The sequence below is a fragment of the Triticum aestivum genome, chromosome 2B (assembly GCF_018294505.1).
Source record: "Triticum aestivum cultivar Chinese Spring chromosome 2B, IWGSC CS RefSeq v2.1, whole genome shotgun sequence".
In the NCBI taxonomy this organism is placed as follows: Eukaryota; Viridiplantae; Streptophyta; class Magnoliopsida; order Poales; family Poaceae; genus Triticum; species Triticum aestivum.
In genome coordinates, this window is record NC_057798.1 from 408,523,102 (window position 1) to 408,543,741 (window position 20,640).

Sequence of the window (20,640 nt, forward strand, 5' to 3'; positions counted from 1 at the left end):
CGTTTTGCGGGCTGCGGCAAAAGTTTTCGCGGGTCGGGCGAGTATGCGGGGTCTGTTCTGGCCGCAAAATGGGCCCGAGCCCGCATACTCGTCAGAATTTTTGCGGGCCGGACGTTTTGCGGGGTCTGCTAGAGTTGCTCTTAGTGTGTTTTGCAATGAAGTGGTCAACCCTGATCTACTGGAGTGGTAGAGGGATATATATATATAGTGTTCACGAAATAGAGCCGTTTTGCTATATTCTGTAAGTGCCCGGATGTTAGGGTAGCAATCCAAATGTCCGGGCCCTGTGTTATATGAACACAAAGCCAGAAAGCCGAAGGAAATATCATCGATCGGATGTCCGAGCAACACTCTTGGACCATTGCCAGATTGATCCTGAACAGTCAGGCTCTAGGAAAAGCTACTGATGTTTTGCGGCAGGCTAGCCGGACGTCCGGGACGAATTCCGAATGATTCGACCACAGACCGAACATCCAGGTGGCAACCGAGACAATCCGGTAGAGAGAGTGAGTGGCTATTTAGGAAATATGAACTCAGTGGATAGATTGACCTACGACCTATTTGTAGAGATTTTGAGTGGAATGATGCTGGCAATGTTAACTTGACCAAATCTTCACAAACCTCTATGATCCTCTCTTAATAGTGTGAGATCTCTATAACTCAAGAATTAACCGGAAAAACTACCCTTGTTATCTTGTTTTCACCATGCTTAAGACATCCAGACGCATCCGCAGACACTGACCGATCATGCCTCAAATAATGCAATCTATATCCGGATACCTTAAATTAGAAACCTCAAATCCATATTATTACATGCAACATAGCGGTCTTTAAGCGGAGCTCATCTGGTCGCCGTGGCCATGTTCGGCGGCCGGCTGTGCCCCCCAGAGTGTTGGTCTGTCGCCGGCAAGGTAGAGTAGGGCATGGGACACGAGCCGGCTCATGGACTCAAGGCGTTGCTCTCTCCCATGCCCTACTCTTCCTCGTCGGAGCCTGGAACCCGTTGGGTGCCGATGGACGTCAGATCAATGAGGGATCCGTCCTAGGACGAGCCAGCAACATCCACCACGATGCGATTGCGGCGCCTGGACTGGTGCACCACAAGGGGTGTCAGAGAATGGGACTCCACCTCACCGACGTCCACCGCCGCGAGCGCTGCCGCCGCCTCCCGCACCCGCTGCTGCGCACGGCGGGCACGCCACGCCATGTTTGTGTCGGCGACGCTCACGGTGCGTCCATGGCCTCGGCGCGCCAACGTAGGGGTTGTGCGTCCGCCACCGCGTTCGGACGCCGGACGGGCCGCACCACCTCCGGTGAGGCAGCGACGACTGCCCTAGCGCCGGATCTATGCACCATTTGGGCGGACGCAATGGATTTCCGACGGAAGGAGTCCAAGCGCTGCCATGCACGGGCCTCCTCCCGAGAGCAGTGGAGCGCAAGCCGACAGCCATCTCCTATTTGTAGCCGCGTGAGATGAGTTGGGGTCGACGAATCTGGAGGTGAAGGACTCGGATTCGCTGCCCGTCATGCCAGAGACGGTCGGACGACACCGGGGGCGAGCTTGGTTGGTGGAGGGGAATGAAAGGGAGTGGAGTGAAGTGGCTAGGTTTGGTCCGGCGAGCGGATAGGGAGGAATATATGTGGTGACGGGTGGCCGGGCGCGCCCGGGCACCCCATATCTGCGGAATCGGGGCTCCGCAGACCCAAAACAAGGTTGGAACTCTGGGGCGTGCGTGAAGGACTCCGCTAGGTTGTGGCTTGCTGCTCACCACCCCACGGCCTTGCTCCACCATGCTTGAGCAAGCGGAAGAAGAAAAGGACACGAGATTTACCTAGGTTCGGGCCACCTTGCGGTGTAAGACCCTACTCCTGCTTTGTGGTGGATTTCCTCGCGAAGAGGATGAGTATGGACTAGTACAAGGGATGAACTGCCTCCGGAGGGCTCAAGTGTCTCTCCCTTCTCTATGGTGGCATCTATACTAGCCCCGGTCCTCTTCCCCCAAAGCTCTAAACGGGAAGGGATACCACAATGACCAATTTGAAGGGGAACAGTAGTACACCCTATCCTGACTAAAGGTGGTATTCGTCTGCAAAGCATCTGGTCATGACGCGCAGGTGGGCTCGGTGATGACCTCCGTCCTGCCGAGCCCGTGGTCTTGGTCTTGTTGCACCAAAGAGGAAAGCTTTGGGGCTGCCTTGGGAACCCGCGTGTTGGCCTTGTCCCTTTAGCACCAAAGAGGAAGCTATCCTGGACTGCGCCCGCTGGCGCCCTTCTGGCTCCGTTTGTCATGGCTCATGTCACACGCGCCTCGTGAGGTTGGGTGGCGAGCCTAGATGTATCCGCCCCTCGGGAGGGCTAGCAATGTAACCTCGGGAGACCGCCCTGCGAGAGACCTTGTGAGGCCTTGATGTAGTCCGCCTCGCGAGGCCGAGGGGCTCTCGCGAGGGTCTTGCTTGTGGAGTATTAGTGCTAGTGTTATAGCACCTTCCCTTCATGGGGAGATGTTTATATACCATCTAAGTTCATTCATTCATTCATTACTTACTAGCTCTTCTTTCCCAGTGGGGAAACGTAGCATGCAATTTCAAAAAAATTCCTACGCTCACACAAGATCTATCTAGGAGATGCATAGCAACGAGAGGGGGAGAGTGTGTCCACGTACCCTCATAGAACAAAAGCGGAAGCGTTTGCTTAACGCGGTTGATGGAGTCGAACGTCTTCTCGTTCCGACCGATCGAGTACTGAACGTACAACACCTCCAAGTTCTGCACACGTTCAACGCGATGACGTTCCTTGAGCTCTTGATCCAGCAGAGGGTCGAAGGAGTAGATGAGTTCTGTCAGCACGATGGTGTGGTGACGATGATGGTGATGTGATCCACGCAGGGCTTCGCCTAAGCACCGCGAGAATATGACCGGAGGCGTAAACTGTGGAGGTGGGCGCCGCACACGGCTTAGATTAATTGGTGTGTCTCATAGCCCCCCCCCCCCCCCGTATATAAAGGAGGGAGGGAGAGGAGGCCGGCCTAGGCGAGCCCCAAGTGGGGGGAGTCCTACTAGGACTCCCACTAGGATTCGGCCCCGCTTCCTTTTTCTGGAGGGGGAAAGGGGAAAGGAGAGGGAGTAGGAGAAGGAAGGGGGGGGCGCCACCCCCACCCCTTGTCCAATTCGGTTTCCCCCTGGTGGGGGGCGCGCCAGCCCCTTGTGGGCTGGTGTGACTCCCTCCTATGGCCCATATGGCCCATATCTTCCATCGGAGGGTTCCGGTACTCCGATTTGTACCCGATACACTCCGGAACCCTTCCAGTGTCTGAATACCACCTTACAATATATCATCTTTACCTCTTGACCATTTCAAGACTCCTCGTCATGTTCGTGTTCTCATCCGGGACTTCGAACAACCTTCGGTCACCAAAACACATAACTCATATAATACATATCGTCATCGAACGTTAAGCGTGCGAACCCTACAGGTTCGAGAACTATGTAGACATGACCGAGACACCTCTCCGGTCAATAACCAATAGCGGAACCTGGATGCTCATATTGGTTCCCACATATTCTATGAAGATCTTCATCGGTCGAACCGCAGTGTCAACATACGTTATTCCCTTTGTCATCGGTATGTTACTTGCCCGAGATTCGATCATCAGTATCTTCATACCTAGTTCAATCTCATTACTAGCAAGTCTCTTTACTCGTTACGTAATGCATCATCCTGCAACTAACTCATTAGTCACATTGCTTGCAAGGCTTCATATGATGTGCATTACCGAGAGGGCCCAGAGATACCTCTCCGATACTCGGAGTGACAAATCCTAATCTCGATTTATGCCAACCCAACAAACACCTTTGGAGATACCTGTAGAGCATCTTTATAATCACCCAGTTACGTTGTGACGTTTGATAGCACACAAGGTATTCCTCCGATGTCTGGGAGTTGCATAATCTCATAGTCTGAGGAATATGTATTTGTTATGAAGAAAGCAGCAGCAATAAAACTGAACAATCATTATGCTAAGCTAATGGATGGGTCTTGTACATCACATCAGTCCACTAATGATGTGATCCCGTTCATAAAATGACAACTCATGTCCATGGCTAGGAAACTTAACCATCTTTGATCAACGAGCTAGTCTAGTAGAGGCATACTAGGGACATGGTGTTTTGTCTATGTATTCACACATGTATCAAGTTTCCGGTTGATACAATTCTAGCATGAATAATAAACATTTATCATGATATAAGGAAATATAAAATAACAACTTTATTATTGCCTCTAGGGCATATTTCCTTCAGTCTCCCATTTGCACTAGAGTCAATAATCTAGATTACATTGTAACGAATCTAACACCCATGGAGTTTTGGTGCTGATCATGTTTTGCTCGTGGAAGAGGCTTAGTCAATGGGCCTGCCACATTCAGATCCATATGTATTTTGCAAATCTCTATGTCTCCCTCCTTGAACAAATCTCGGATGGAGTTGAAGCGTCTCTTGATGTGTTTGGTCTTTTTGTGAAATCTAGATTCCTTCGCCAAGGCAATTGCTCCAGTATTGTCACAAAAGATTTTCATTGGACCCAATGCACTAGGTATTACACCTAGATCGGATATGAACTCCTTCATCCAGACTCCTTCATTTGCTGCTTCCGAAGCAGCTATGTACTCCACTTCACACGTAGATCCCGCCACGACACTCTTCTTGGAACTGCACCAACTGACAGCTCTACCATTCAATAAAAATACATATCCGGATTGTGACTTAGAATCATCCGGATCAGTGCCAAAGCTAGCATCGACGTAACCACTTATGACAAGCTCTTTGTCACCTCCATAAACGAGAAACATATCCCTAGTCCTTTTCAGGTACTTCGGGATGTTCTTGACCGCTGTCCAGTGATCCACTCCTGGATTACTTTGGTACCTCCCTGCTAAACTTATAGCAAGGCACAAATCAGGTCTGGTACACAACATAGCATACATGATACTCCCTCCGTCTGAAAGTACTTGTCATCAAAATGGATAAAAAGGGATGTATCTAGAACTAAAATACATCTAGATACATCCTCTTTTATTCATTTTGATGACAAGTATTTCCGGACGGGGGGAGTAGAACCTATGGCTGAGGCATAGGGAATGACTTTCATTTTCTCTCTATCTTTTGCAGTGGCCGGGCATTGAGTCTGACTCAATTTCACACCTTGTAATACAGGCAAGAACCCTTTCTTTGACTGATCCATTTTGAACTTCTTCAAAACTTTATCAAGGTATGTGCTTTGTGAAAGTCCTATCAAGCGTCTTGATCTATCTCTATAGATCTTGATGCCCAATATATAAGAAGCTTCACCGAGGTCTTTCATTGAAAAACTCTTATTCAAGTATCCTTTTATGCTATCCAGAAATTCTACATCATTTCCAATCAATAGTATGTCATCTACTTATAATATTAGAAATGCTATAGAGCTCCCACTCACTTTCTTGTAAATACATGCATCTCCAAAAGTCTATATAAAACCATATGTTTTGATCACCTCATCAAAGCGTATATTCCAACTCCAAGATGCTTGCACCAGTCCATATATGAATCGTTGGAGCTTGCACCCTTTGTTAGCACCTTTAGGATCGACAAAACCTTCTGGTCGCATGATATACAACTCTTCTTTAAGAAATCCATTAAGGAATGCAGTTTTGACATCCATTTGCCTGATATCATAATCATAAAATGCGGCAATTGCTAACATGATTCAGACAAACTTAAGCATCGCAACGGATGAGAAAGTCTCATCGTAGTCAACTCCTTGAACTTGTCGAAACCTTTTGCGACAAGTCGAGCTTTATAGACAGCAACATTACCATCAGCGTCAATCTTCTTCTTGAAGCACATCGACCTTGGAACCATTCCCGACGCGCATCGTCACCTCGTCCTTAGCCAATCTTTGTTTGATCTGTAGTCCCTATTTCGAGTTACAAATATGAGCAACCGGACCGGTATCAAATACCCAGGCACTACTACGAGAATTAGTAAGGTACACATCAATAACATGTATATCAAATATACCTTTGTTCACTTTGCCATCCTTCTTATCTGTCAAATACTTGGGGCAGTTCCGCTTCCAGTGACCAATCCCTTTGCAGTAGAAGCACTTAGTTTCAAGCTTGGTTCCAGCTTTGGGTTTCTTCCCGGGAGTGACAACTTGCTTGTCATTCTTCTTGAAGTTCCCCTTCTTAACCTTGCCTTTCTTATTGAAACTAGGGGTCTTGTTAACCATCAACACTTGATGCTCCTTCTTAATTTCTACCTCTACAGCCTTTAGCATTGCGATGAGCTCGGGAATAGTCTTTTCCATCCCTTGCATATTGTAGTTCATCATGAAGCCTTTGTAGCTCGGTGGCAGTGATTGAATAACTCTGTCAATGACACAATCATCTGGAAGATTAACTCCTAGCTGAGTCAAGTGATTATGGTACCCAGACATTCTGAGTATGTGCTCACTAATAGAACTGTTCTCCTCCATCTTGCAGCTAAAGAACTTGTTGGAGAAATCTCAACTCGTGCATTTTCTTGAAATATTAAGTTCAACTCTTGGAACATCTCATATGGTCCATGACGTTCAAAACGTCTATGAAGTCCCGATTCTAAGCTGTAAAGCATGGCACACTGAACTAACGAGTAGTCATCAGATCGAGCTTGCTAGATGTTCACAACATCAGCTTCTGCTCCTGCAGCAGGCCTTTCACCCAGCGGTGCATCAAGGACATATTTGTGCAGCAATGAGGATAATCCTCAAGTTACGGACCCAGTCCGTGTAGTTGCTACCATCATCTTTCGACTTAGCTTTCTCTAGGAACGCATTAAAATTCAAGGGAATGATAGCATGGGCCATTGATCTACAACATAGATTATGCAAAAACTATCAGGATTAAGTTCATGATAAATTAAGTTCATTAATCATATTACTTAAGAACTCGCACATAGATAGACATCCCTCAAATCATCTAAATGATGCGTGATCCAAATCAACTAAACCATGTCCGATCATCACGTGAGATGGAGTAGTCATCAATGGTGAACATCTCTATGTTGATCATATCCACTATATGATTCACGTTCGACCTTTCGGTCTCCAGTGTTCCGAGGCCATGTCTGTACATGCTAGGCTCGTCAAGTTTAACCCGAGTATTCTGCATGTGCAAAACTAGCTTGCACCCGTTGTATTTGAATGTAGACCTTATCACACCCGATCATCACGTGATGTCTCAGCACGAAGAACTTTCGCAACGGTGCATACTCGGGGAGAACACTTATACCTTGAAATTTTAGTAAGGGATCATCTTATAATGCTACCGTCGTACTAAGCAAAATAGATGCATAAAGATAAACATCACATGCAATCAAAATATGTGACATGATATGGCCATCATCATCTTGTGCTTTTGATCTCCATCACCAAAGCAACATCATGATCTCCATAATCACCGGCTTAACACCTTGATCTCCATTGTAGCGTCATGGTCATCTCGCCAACTATTGCTTCTATGACTATCGCTACCGCTTAGTGATAAAGTAAAGCAATTACATGGCATTTGTATTTCATACAATAAAGCGACAACCATAAGGCTCCTGCTAGTTGCTGATAACTTTTACAGAACATGATCATCTCATGCAACAACTTATATCACATCATGTCTTGACCATATCACATCAAAACATGCCCTGCAAAAACAAGTTAGATGCCCTCTACTTTGTTGTTGCAAGTTTTACGTGGCTGCTACGGGCTTCTAGCAAGAACCGTACTTACCTACGGCACAAAAACCACAACGGTGATTTATCAAGTTCACCTTCACAAGGACCGTCCGCAATCAAATTCGATTCAACTAAAGTTGGAGAAACAGACACCCGCCAGCCACCTTTATGCAAAACTAGTTGCATGTGTGTTGGTGGAACCGGTCTCATGAACGTGGTCATGTAAGGTTGGTCCGGGCTGCTTCATCCAACAATACTGCCGAATCAAAATAAGACATTGGTGGTAAGCAGTATGACAATCACCACCCACAACTCTTTGTGTTCTACTCGTGCATATCATCTACGCATAGACCTAGCTCGGATGCCACTATTGGGAAACATAGCATGCAATTTCAAAAAAATAATCCTACGTTCATGCAAGATCTATCTAGGAGATGCATAGCAACGAGAGGGCGAGAGTGTGCCCACGTACCCTCGTAGACCGAAAGCGGAAGCGTTTGCTTAACGCGGTTGATGTAGTCGAACGTCTTCTCGTTCCGACCGATCGAGTACCGAATGTACGCCACCTCTGAGTTCTGCACACGTTCAGTGCAATGATGTCCCTCGAGCTCTTGATCCAGCAGAGGTTCGAAGGAGTAGATGAGTTCTGTCGGCACGATGACGTGGTGATGGTGATGGTGATGTGATCCGTGCAGGGCTTCGCCTAAGCACCGCGAGAATATGACCGGAGGCGTAAACTGTGGAGGGGGCGCCGCACACGGCTTAGAGAAATTAGTGTGTCTCATAGGTGCGCCCTTCCTAGTATATAAAGGAGGGAGGGAGAGGAGGCCGGCCTAAGCGTGCCCCAAGTGGGGGGAGTCCTACTAGGACTCCTACTAGGATCCCCCCCTTCCTTTTTCCGGAGGGGGAAAGGGGGAAGGAGAGGGAGTAGGAGAAGGAAAGGGGGGCGCCCCCATCCCTTGTCCAATTCGGTTTCCCCTGGTGGGGGGTGCACCAGCACCTTGTGGGATGGCGTGCCTCCCTCCTATGGCCCATATGGCCCATATCTTCCACCGGGGGTTCTGGTAACCCCTCTGGTACCCTGGTTTGTACCCGATACACTCCAAAACCCTTTCGGTGTCCGAACACCACTTTCCAATATATCAATCTTTACCTCTCAACCATTTAGAGACTCCTTGTCATGTCTGTGATCTTATCTGGGACTCCGAACAACCTTCGGTCACCAAAACACATAACTCATATAATACATATCGTCATCGAACGTTAAGCGTGCGGACCCTACGGGTTCGAGAACTATGCAGACATGACCGAGACACCTCTCCGATCAATAACCAATAGCGGAACCTGGATGCTCATATTGGTTCCCACATATTCTACGAAGATCTTTATCGGTTGAATCACAATGTCAACATACGTTATTCCCTTTATCTTTGGTATGTTACTTGCCCGAGATTCGATCGTCGGTATCTTCAGACCTAGTTCAATCTCGTTACCGACAAGTCTCTTTACTCGTTCCGTAATGCGTCATCCCACAACTAACTCATTAGTCACATTGCTTGCAAGGCTTCATATGATGTGCATTACAGAGAGGGCCCAGAGATACCTCTCCGATACTCGGAGTGACAATTCCTAATCTCGATTTATGCCAACCCAACAAACACCTTCGGAGATACCTGTAGAGCATCTTTATAATCACCCAGTTACGTTGTGACATTTGATAGCACACAAGGTATTCCTACGGTGTCCGGGAGTTGCATAATCTCATAGTCTGAGGAATATGTATTTGACATGAAGAAAGCAGTAGCAATAAAACTGAACGATCATTATGCTAAGCTAACGGATGGGTCTTGTCCATCACATAATTCCACTAATGATGTGATCCCGTTCATGAAATGACAACTCATGTCTATGGCTAGGAAACTTAACCATCTTTGATCAACGAGCTAGTCTAGTACATGCATAATAGGGACACAATGTTTTGTCTATGTATTCACACATGTATAAAGTTTCCGGTTAATACAGTTCTAGCATGAATAATAAACATTTATCATGATATAAGGAAATATAAAATAACAACTTTATTATTGCCGCTAGGGCATATTTCCTTCAGCTGGGTCGTACCGGGCATTTGATGATGCCACGCGATGAGCCACAGGTAGACGGGCCTGGGTACCCCCGGTCCCAAAGCCCCGACAGTAGCCCCCGGGCCCGCCGTGCCCGGCCTTGCTTGGAGGCAGAGTCGAAGAGGAGGGGCGAAGCGGCATGGGCCCCAACCGCCTGCAGGCCAGGTTCAACATGTGGTGCACGATGGGGTGTGGGACGCCCCCACTTCTCCACGACTCCAGGGTAACTGCCTGGGCTGACAAAAAGCCTGGCACATGCTGCAGGGCCATCATTGCTCGAAGGCAAAGGGGCGTGAACCGTCCTCGTTCGACTGATATAAAGGGGGGCGAGGGTCGGACCCCACGGCCCATCTCTGTCTTCTCGACTCATCGTCTTTGACCTTCGCCGTTGTAGCCATGGCGCCCCTGAGAAGGTTTTCTGCTGCGGAGAAAGGTAAGGCAACGCTGGAAGGATCGGAGCCGCCGCAACCTGCGAGGAAGCGGGTCCGCCCTCTAAAAGGATCGATATGGTAGACTAGAGGGGGGGGGGGTGAATAGACAACTACCAATTTTTAGCTTTTCTTCACAAATTAGGTTTAGCAACAAATAAGTTGTCTAGATGTGCAAGTAGGTGAACAACCTATATGATGCAAAAAACCACAACAACAAGTGCAAGCAAATGATACAACACAATATAAACTTGCACAAAGTAAAGGGAAGAGATAACCACATGTGGAGCCGGTGGAGAAGAGGATGTGTTATCGAAGTTCCTTCCCTTCTGGGGAAGTATGTCTCCGTTGGAGCGGTGTGGAGGCACAATGCTCCCCAAGAAGCCACTAGGGCCACCGTATTCTCCTCACGCCCTCACACAATGTGAGATGCCGTGATTCCACTAGTGGTGCCTTTGAAAGGGCCTTCCGAACCTTTACAAACAAGGTTGGGGCAATCTCCACAACTTTATTGGAGGCTCCCAACGATATCACAGAGCTTCACCACAATGGAATGTGGCTCCGAGGTGACCTCAACCGTCTAGGGTGCTCAAACACCCAAGAGTAACAAGATCGGCAAGGGATTAGTGAGGGGAATCAAATTTCTCTTGGTGGAAGCGTAGATCCGGGCCTTCTCAACCAATCCCTAGAAAATCAACAAGTTTGATTGGCTAGGGAGAGAGATCAGGTGAAAAGAAGCTTTGGAGAAACAATGGAGCTTGGGGGAAAAGAGGTTAGTCAACTTGGAGAAGAAGACCTCCTTTTATAGTGGGGGAACCAATCCAACCGTTACCCCCTCTTCAGCCTGCACAGAGCGGTACTACTGCTCAGTGGAGCGATACTACTGGTGGTAGCAGCGGTACTACCGCGACTACCAGCGGTACTACCATGGAGATTGAGAGCAAAGGCATAAGAGGGAGAACGGGAGAGAGAAGGAGGGTTTGGGCGGCACTAGTAGCGGTGGTAGCCGATGTACTACCGCTCACTGGCGGTACTACCATTGCTACTGCAGCTACTACTGCCGCACAACCCGACACAATAAGAGACATCCTCGAATCGAGGCGGTAGCGGTGTCGAACCAGGATGGTACTGCCGCCGATGCACCCAAGCGGTACTACCGCTGCAGGACAGCGGTACTGCCGCTTGAGGACCATGGGCGGTACTATCGTGCTGGCGATGGTACTACGCTATCTCTTCACAACCTCCACTTCCGTTGAAATGAAAAAGTCCAAGGAGAGGAAAGGAGCTGGGGGTGCAAAAAGGAAGTGTATGTGTAGATTCCACCCTAGCCTTTCCATTGCGGACCCCCTCTTGATAGTACGATGTCTCCTACGACTCAAGTCCACCAAAACTGAAACAAAAGGAACTACACCATCTTCACTTAAAGCTCCGAGGGGAAAGAATACTCTCGTGCCAATGAATGAATCTCTGAAAAACTCAACGCACACGATTAGTCCGCAAAAGCATTGCATCGATCACCAAAACTACTTAGAGAGAGACATGCCCTAACACCCTCGCAAGACTGCCACCACGCCCACGGTGCCTCCAACGGGGCGCGGGCGCCCCCCATTGGCGGTCTGTATAGGCTCCGGCAGCCGCGGGGTGAACCCCACTCGGGGGCTGATACGTCTCCGTCGTATCTATAATTTTTGATTGTTCCATGCCAATGTTCTACAACTTTTACATACTTTTGGCAACTTTTTATACTATTTTTGGGACTAACATATTGATACAGTGCCCAGTGCCAGTTCCTGTTTGTTGCATGTTTTTTGCTTCATAGAAACCCCATATCAAACAGAGTCCAAACGGGATAAAAACGGACGGAGCATATTTTTGGAATATTTATGATTTTGGGGAAGAAAAATCAATGCGAGACGGTGCCTGAGGGGGCCATGATGTAGGGGGAGCGCCCCTGACCCTCGTGGGTACCCTGTAAGGCGGTTACTGCTCTTCTTTGGCCGCAAGAAAGCTAATTTTCGAAGAAAAATCTTGGCAAAGGTTTCAATCCAATTGGAGTTACAGATCTCCGGATATATAAGAAACAGTGAAAGGGCAGAATTGGGGAATGCAAAAATAGAGAGAGACAAAGAGACAGATCTAATCTCGGAGGGGCTCTCGCCCCTCCCACACCATGGGAGCCAAGGACCAGAGGAGAAACCCTTCTCCCATATAGTGAGAAGGTCAAGGAAGAAGAAGTAGAAGAAGAAGGGGGGCTCTCTCCCCCTTGCTTTCGGTGGCGCCGGAACGCCGCCGGGGGCCATCATCATCACCGCGATCTACACCAACACCTCCATTATCTTCACCAACATCTCCATTACCTTCCTCCCATCTATATTCAGCAGTCCACTCTCCCACAACCCGCTGTACCCTCTACATGAACATGGTGCTTTATGCTTCATATTATTATCCAATGATGTGTTGCCATCCTATGATGTCTGGGTAGATTTTCATTGTCCTACCAGTGATTGATGAATTGCTATGATTGGTTTAATTTGCATGTGGTTATGTTGCTGTCCTATGGTGCTCTCCGTGTCGCGCAAGCGTGCGGGATTCCCGCTGTAGAGTGTTGCAATACGTTCATGATTCGCTTATAGTGGGTTGCTTGAGTGACAGAAGCATAAACCTGAGTAAGGGGGTTGTGGCGTATGGAATAAAGGGGACTTGATACTTTAATGCTATGGTTGGGTTTTACCTTAATGATCTTTAGTAGTTGCGGATGCTTGCTAGAGTTCCAATCGTAAGTGCATATGATCCAAGAAGAGAAAGTATGTTAGCTTATGCCTCTCCCACATAAAACTTGCTATCGGTCTAGTAAACTAGTCAATTGCTTAGGGACAATTCCACAACTCCTACCACCACTTTTCCACACTATCTATGTTTACTTTATTGCTTCTTTATCTAAACAGCCCCTAGTTTATATTTACGTGCTCTTTATTATCTTGCAAACCTATCCAACAACACCTACAAAGTCCTTTTAGTTTCATACTTGTTCTAGGTAAAGTGAACGTCAAGCGTGCGTAGAGTTGTATCGGTGGTCGATAGAACTTGAGGGGATATTTGTTCTACCTTTAGCTCCTCGTTGGGTTCGACACTCTTACTTATCGAAATAGGCTACAATTGATCCCCTATACTTGTGGGTTATCAAGACCTTTTTCTGGTGCCGTTTGCCGGGAAGTCATAGCGTGGGTTGAATATTCTCGTGTGTGCTTGTTTGATTTATCACTAAGTAATTTTTATTTTCTATTCTAAGTTGTTCTCTATCTTTAGTTATGGATATGGAACACGAAATACCAAAAAAATTAGGTTTACTTGCTACTCATGGAGATAGGGAACCTCCTAAAACCCTCGATGCTCATTATGTGAAAGATATTATGTACTACTTTGATAATCCTGAGAAAACCCCATTCAATTATGTTATGGGAGACACGTTGGATCAACGTGAATACTGTAGGATTACCGCTTGACACAAAAAGGGAAACTATTATGGGATCAAATTTATACGTTGTATTGGTATGCTAGGCAACTATGCTTGAGATATGATTATACTTGTTGCTCTAGGATGAAGGATCCACACCTTCCCTTTTCATGCAAATTTAATGATAATGAAACCTTAGCTTCTTATGCTAATGGTATATATGATTACTATGATGTGGAACAAATAGAAGAATTTATTGCTTTTATGGGTGCTTATGAGATTGAATCTTTGTTTAAAGAGTGTGAAAATCTTGATGATGTTGTTTACATACCTGAAAATTTTGCTATACTTAAATATTGCTATGACAATTATGAATACAATGCCGATATTGATGCATTTATTGAGAAAGTCTCCGCTGTCCAAGAAGAGACTAATATTTTGTAGCAGTCTATGGAAGAAGAAATTGATGAAACTGTGAGCTCATTGGATGAAAAAGATGATGAGGAGAGCGAAGAACAAAAGGAGGAAGAGCGGATTAGCTACCCGTGCCCACCTTCTAATGAGAGTAACTCTTCAACTCATACATTGTTTAATTTCCCTTCGTGCTTACCGAAGGATGATTGCTATGATAATTGTCATGATCCCGTTGATTCTTTTGAAATATCCCTTTTTGATGATGCTTGCTATGCTTGTGGCCAAGATGCCAATATGAATTATGCTTATGGATATGAACTTGCTATAGGTCCTTATGTTAAACATGAAATTGTTGCTATTGCACCCACGCATGATAGTCCTATTATCTTTTTGAATTCTCCCAACTACACTATATCGGAGAAGTTTGCCCTTATTAAGGATTATATTGATGGTTGCGTTTTACTACTACACATGATGATTTTGATAGATATAATATGCATGTGCTTTCTGCTCCTACTTGCAATTATTATGAGAGAGGAACTATATTTCCACCTCTATATGTTTCCAATATGATACAATTGCAAGAAACTGCTTATATTATGCACTGGCCTTTACTTGGTGTGCATGAATTGTTCTTTTATGACATGCCGATGCATAGGAAGAGAGTTAGACTTCATTGTTGCATGATATATGTTACTTTGTGCTCACTACTAAATCACAAATCATTTTTAATTAAAATTGGCTTTGATATACCTTGGGATTCGGGTGGGTCCATTACTTGAGCACTATATGCCTAGCTTAATGGCTTTAAAGAAAGCGCTGCCAGGGAGACAACCCGGAAGTTTTAGAGAGTCATTTATTTCTGTTGTGTGCTTTTATAAAGTTTAAAAACAAAAAAAATAAAGAGGGGAACCCAAAACTTTCCAAAAAGGAAAGTGAAAGTGAGAGAGACAAGCATTGTTGAAGTGGGGGAGCTCCTTGAACTTTGTTCATGCTCATGGAAACTTTGTGAATCTTGATTACAGAAACTTTTCAACAAAAATAATTATCCCCTTGTACAATTCCATTGTATTATAAAAATAATGTGCCAAGGGTTGCCTTCAGGATGTTTACAATGCTTGTTGGTTTGTACGGTGCAGGACAGAAACTTTGGCTGTAGTGCATGATTTTACATTTTTTACTGGAATGTCAAACGGTTCTAAAACTTTTTGCACTGTCTTGCTGTACAAATTTTTTATTTTTTCTAATTTTGTTTGAATTTTGGGGTACCAGAAGTATGTTGAATGTTCAGATTGCTACAGACTGTTCTGTTTTTGACAGATTCTGTTTTTGATGCATAGTTTACTTGTTTTGATGAAACTATCAATTTCTATCAGTGGATTAAGCCATGGAAAAGCTATATTACAGTAGCTATAATGCAAAAACAAAATATGAATTGGTTTGCAACAGTACCTAGAGTAGTGATTTGCTTTATTATACTAACGGATCTTACCGAGTTTTCTGTTGAAGTTTTGTGTGGATGAAGTGTTTGATCGAGGAGGTCTTGATATGAGGAAAAGGAGGAGAGGCAAGAGCTTAAGCTTGGGGATGCCCAAGGCACCCCAAGTAAATATTCAAGGAGACTCAAGCGTCTAAGCTTGGGGATGCCCCAGAAGGCTTAGTATTGGTATGCTTCACTTAAATCTTTTGAGTATGGCTTTATAGAATGCTTCATGTGCTTCACTTATATCATTTGAAGTTTGGATTGCCTGTTTCTCTTCACATAGAAAACTGCCATTTGTAGAATGCTCTTTTGCTTCACTTATATTTGTTAGAGCATGGGCATATCTTTTGTAGAAAGAATTAAACTCTCTTGATTCACTTATATCTATTTAGAGAGATGACAGGAATTGGTCATTCACATGGTTAGTCATAAAATCCTACATAAAACTTGTGGATCACTGAATATGATATGTTTGATTCCTTGCAATAGTTTTGCGATATAGAGATGATAATATGTGGGAGGTTCTAGTAGATGGTTGTGTCTAGTAAGGATATTGGTTTTAAGGTTTGTGATTGTTTATCTACATAAATCATGCACGTATGGTCTACAACTATGTAACCAAATTGGCGCGCATTGTATTTTGATTGTTTATCTTTGCGTGAAGGTCGAGGGCGCGCGATGGTTAACTCCTACCAACCTCCCCCTAGGAGCATGCGTAGTAGTACTTTGCTTCGAGGGCTAATAAACTTTTGCAATAAGTATATGAGTTCTTTATGACTAATGTGAGTCCATGGATTATACGCACTCTCACCCTTCCATCATTGCTAGCCTCTTCGGTACCGTGCATTGCCCTTTCTCACCTTGAGAGTTGGTGCAAACTTCGCCGATGCATCCAAACCCCGTGATATGATATGCTCTATCACACATAAGCCTCCTTATATCTTCCTCAAAACAGCCACCATACCTACCTATCATGGCATTTCCATAGCCATTCCGAGATATATTGCCATGCAACTTCCATCATCATCATATACATGACTTGAGCATTCATTGTCATATTGCTTTGCATGATCGTAAGACAGCTAGCATGATGTTTTCATGGCTTGTCCGTTTTTTGATGTCATTGGTATGGTAGATCATTGCACATCCCCGTGCACCGCCGGAAGCATTCATATAGAGTCATATTTTTGTTCTAATATCGAGTTGTAAGTAAATAAAAGTGTGATGATCATCATTATTAGAGCATTGCCCCATGTGAAAAAAAGAGAGGCCAAAGAAGCCTAAATAAAAAAGGGAGGGCAAAGAAGCCCGCCCAAAAAAAGGGGGCAATGTTACTATCCTTTTACCACACTTGTGCTTCAGAGTAGCACCATGTTCTTCATATAGAGAGTCTCCTATATTGTCACTTTCATATACTAGTGGGAATTTTCATTATAGAACTTGGCTTATATATTCCGATGATGGGCTTCCTCAAATGCCCAAGGTCTTCATGAGCAAGCAAGTTGAATGCACACCCACTTAGTTTCAGTTTGAGCTTCCATATACTTATAGCTCTTAGTGCATCTGTTGCATGGCAATCCCTACTCCTCGCATTGACATCAATTGATGGGCATATCCATAGCCCGTTGATTAGCCGCGTCGATGTGAGACTTTCTCCTTTTTTTTTCTCCACATAAACCTACGCCATCATATTCTATTCCGCCTATAGTGTTTTATCCATGGCTTGCGCTCATGTATTGCGTGAGGGTTGAAAAAGCTGAAGCGCGTTAAAAAGTATGAACCAATTGCTTGGTTGACACTGGGATAGGCATGAGGGGTACCTTGTGTTAAGAAAAGGGAGCATACAAGACTATATGATTTTGTAGGGATAACATTCTGTAAGCATTGATATTTTGAAAGGCATGATTGTTTGTTGGGATGCCCGACTATTATTGTTTTTATGTCAAATGATAGACTATTGCTTTGAATCACTCGTGTCTTAATATTCATGCCATGTTTAGATTACATGATCAAGATTATGCTAGGTAGCATTCCTCATCAAAAATTATCTTTTTATCATTTACCTACTCGAGGATGAGCAGGAATTAAGCTTGGGGATGCTAATACGTCTCCATCGTATCTATAATTTTTGATTGTTCCATGCCAATGTTCTACAACTTTTACATACTTTTGGCAACTTTTTATACTATTTTGGGACTAACATATTGATCCAGTGCCAGTGCCAGTTCCTGTTTGTTGCATGTTTTTTGTTTCGCAGAAACCTCATATCAAACGGAGTCCAAACGGGATAAAAATCGACGGAGAATATTTTTGGAATATTTATGATTTTTGGGAAGAAAAATCAACATGAGACGGTGCCCGAGGGGGGCACGAGGCAGGGGGCGCGCCCCAGGGGGGCAGGCGCGCCCCTGACCCTCATGGGCACCCCGTAAGGCGGTTACTGCTCTTCTTTGGCCGCAAGAAAGCTAATTTTTGGAGAAAAATCTTGGCAAAGGTTTCAATCCAATCAGAGTTACGGATCTTCGGATATATAAGAAACGATGAAAGGGCATAATCGGGGAACGCAGAAACAGAGAGACAGAGAGACAGATCCAATCTCGGAGGGGCTCTCACCCCTCCCACGCAATGGGAGCCAAGGACCAGAGGGGAAACTCTTCTCCCATATAGGGAGAAGGTCAAGGAAGAAGAAGAAGAAGGGGGGGGGGCTCTCTCCCCCTTGCTTCCGGTGCCGCCGGAACGCCGCCGGCGGCCATCATCATCACCGCGATCTACACCAACACCTCCATCATCTTCACCAACATCTCCATCACCTTCCCCCCATCTATATTCAATGGTCCACTCTCCCACAATCCGTTGTACCCTCTACTTGAACATGGTGCTTTATGCTTCATATTATTATCCAATGATGTGTTGCCATCCTATGATGTCTGAGTAGATTTTCGTTGTCCTACCGGTGAATGGTGAATTGCTATGATTGGTTTAATTTGCTTGTGGTTATGTTGCTATCCTATGGTGCACTCCATGTCGCACAAGCGTGAGGGATTCCTGCTGTAGGGTGTTGCAATACGTTCATGATTCGCTTATAGTGGGTTGCTTGAGTGACAGAAGCATAAACTCGAGTAATTAAGGGGGTTGTGGCGTATGGGATAAAGGGGACTTGATACTTTAATGCTATGGTTGGGTTTTACTTTAATGATCTTTAGTTTGCGTATGCTTGCTAGAGTTCCAATCATAAGTGCATATGATCCAAGTAGAGAAAGTATGTTAGCTTATGCCTCTCCCACATAAAACTTGCTATCGGTCTAGTAAAGTAGTCAATTGCTTAGGGACAATTCCACAACTCCTACCACCACTTTTCCACACTCTCTATGTTTACTTTATTGCTTCTTTATCTAAACAGCCCCTAGTTTATATTTACGTGCTCTTTATTATCTTGCAAACCTATCCAACAACACCTACAAAGTCCTTCTAGTTTCATACTTGTTCTAGGTAAAGCGAACGTCAAGCGTGTGTAGAGTTGTATCGGTGGTCGATAGAACTTGAGGGAATATTTGTTCTACCTTTAGCTACTCATTGGGTTCGACACTCTTACTTATCGAAAGAGGCTACAATTGATCCCCTATACTTGTGGGTTATCAGGGGCGCACCCGCGGGGGTTGAGGCAGCCGCGATCGAGAAGGAAGAAGTGGTGCGGCCGCCCAGCCGCCCCGGGCATCGGCCCACATCGCCGACTCGCTCCGCGAGTTCGTTGTCTAGATGCACACTATGCCCCGCACCTGCCTCCAACTCCCAAACTTCTTCGCGGAGGAGCTGGCGGTAGACGCGCCCCTAGGGCTATGGCTGCAGCCGGATGGCTGCTGTAACAAGTCCTCCTGGGTGGAAGCCGAGGTCACACCTGCCGGCTTTGTGTACGTGAATCGGGTGTGGAAGTTGTTCGCCCACGCCCGCGGCTTGAAGGAGGGGCACACCCTCCACTTCAAGTTCGACGGGGCCGCGACACTCTTCGTGAAGGTCTTCGGGGAGACTGCACTACAAAAAAAAGACACATCCGTGACATTTTGGGCCGAACGAATTTTTTTCGTGTCATACATATGACACTTCTGTGACGATAATTGTGACAAAACCCGGTATCATCATAGATGTGGTGGGATCCTACTTCTATGACAAAAAATCATGACAGAAAATAGGCTTTTCGTCCTGGGCGGGCCGGAGACGTAGTTGCATGACATTCTTTGGGCCGTCCATGACGGAAAAAACCGTGGTAGAAGCGAGGGGGAAGAAAATTTCGGGGAGTTGCCAGTTACGGTGGGAGGTCGGGGGCCGAGCGATGTGTGTTTCTCTCGTAAACGTACGCGCGTGTGTGCGAGGCGTTGGCTCTAACTGAACCCGAGCGAGGTGTTGGGCTCTAACTGAACCCGAGCGATTGCACTGCAGGCTACGCGTTACTGAACCCGAGCAATCGATCGATGACTGTTAACTGAACCCGATCGAGCGATTCCTTCGCTACTGATGCTAACTGAAGTTGATCGATGCTACCTCTGGGATGAACAGTGAGCGTTGCGGGGGGGGGGGGATGAACAGTGAGCGGTGGCGTTGCCTCTGGATGAACAGGACCCCGTGGTGTGGTGGAGGGCTGGATGAACAGTAGACGATGGAGGGGTGCCCGTGGAGGGTTGGTTGAATAGGACCCCGTGGTGTGGAGGGCTGGATGAATAGTAGACGGTGGAGGGGTGGTTGAACAGTAGCTGGTGGAGTAGCGTGCATTGGAGGCTGGATGAATAGGAGCCCGTGGAGGCTGGAGGAGGTCGACGGTAGCCCGTGGAGGCTGGAGGAGGTCGATAGTGGAGATGAATAGTATCCCGTGGAGTCCCGTTTTGCGGTACGCCACACCCCTCCCGATGAACAGGACTCCCGTTTCGACCATAGCGCTCCAACACAAGTCTGTTTCATTCGTTTTGCGGTATGCTACACCCCTCCCGATCAACAGGACCCCCG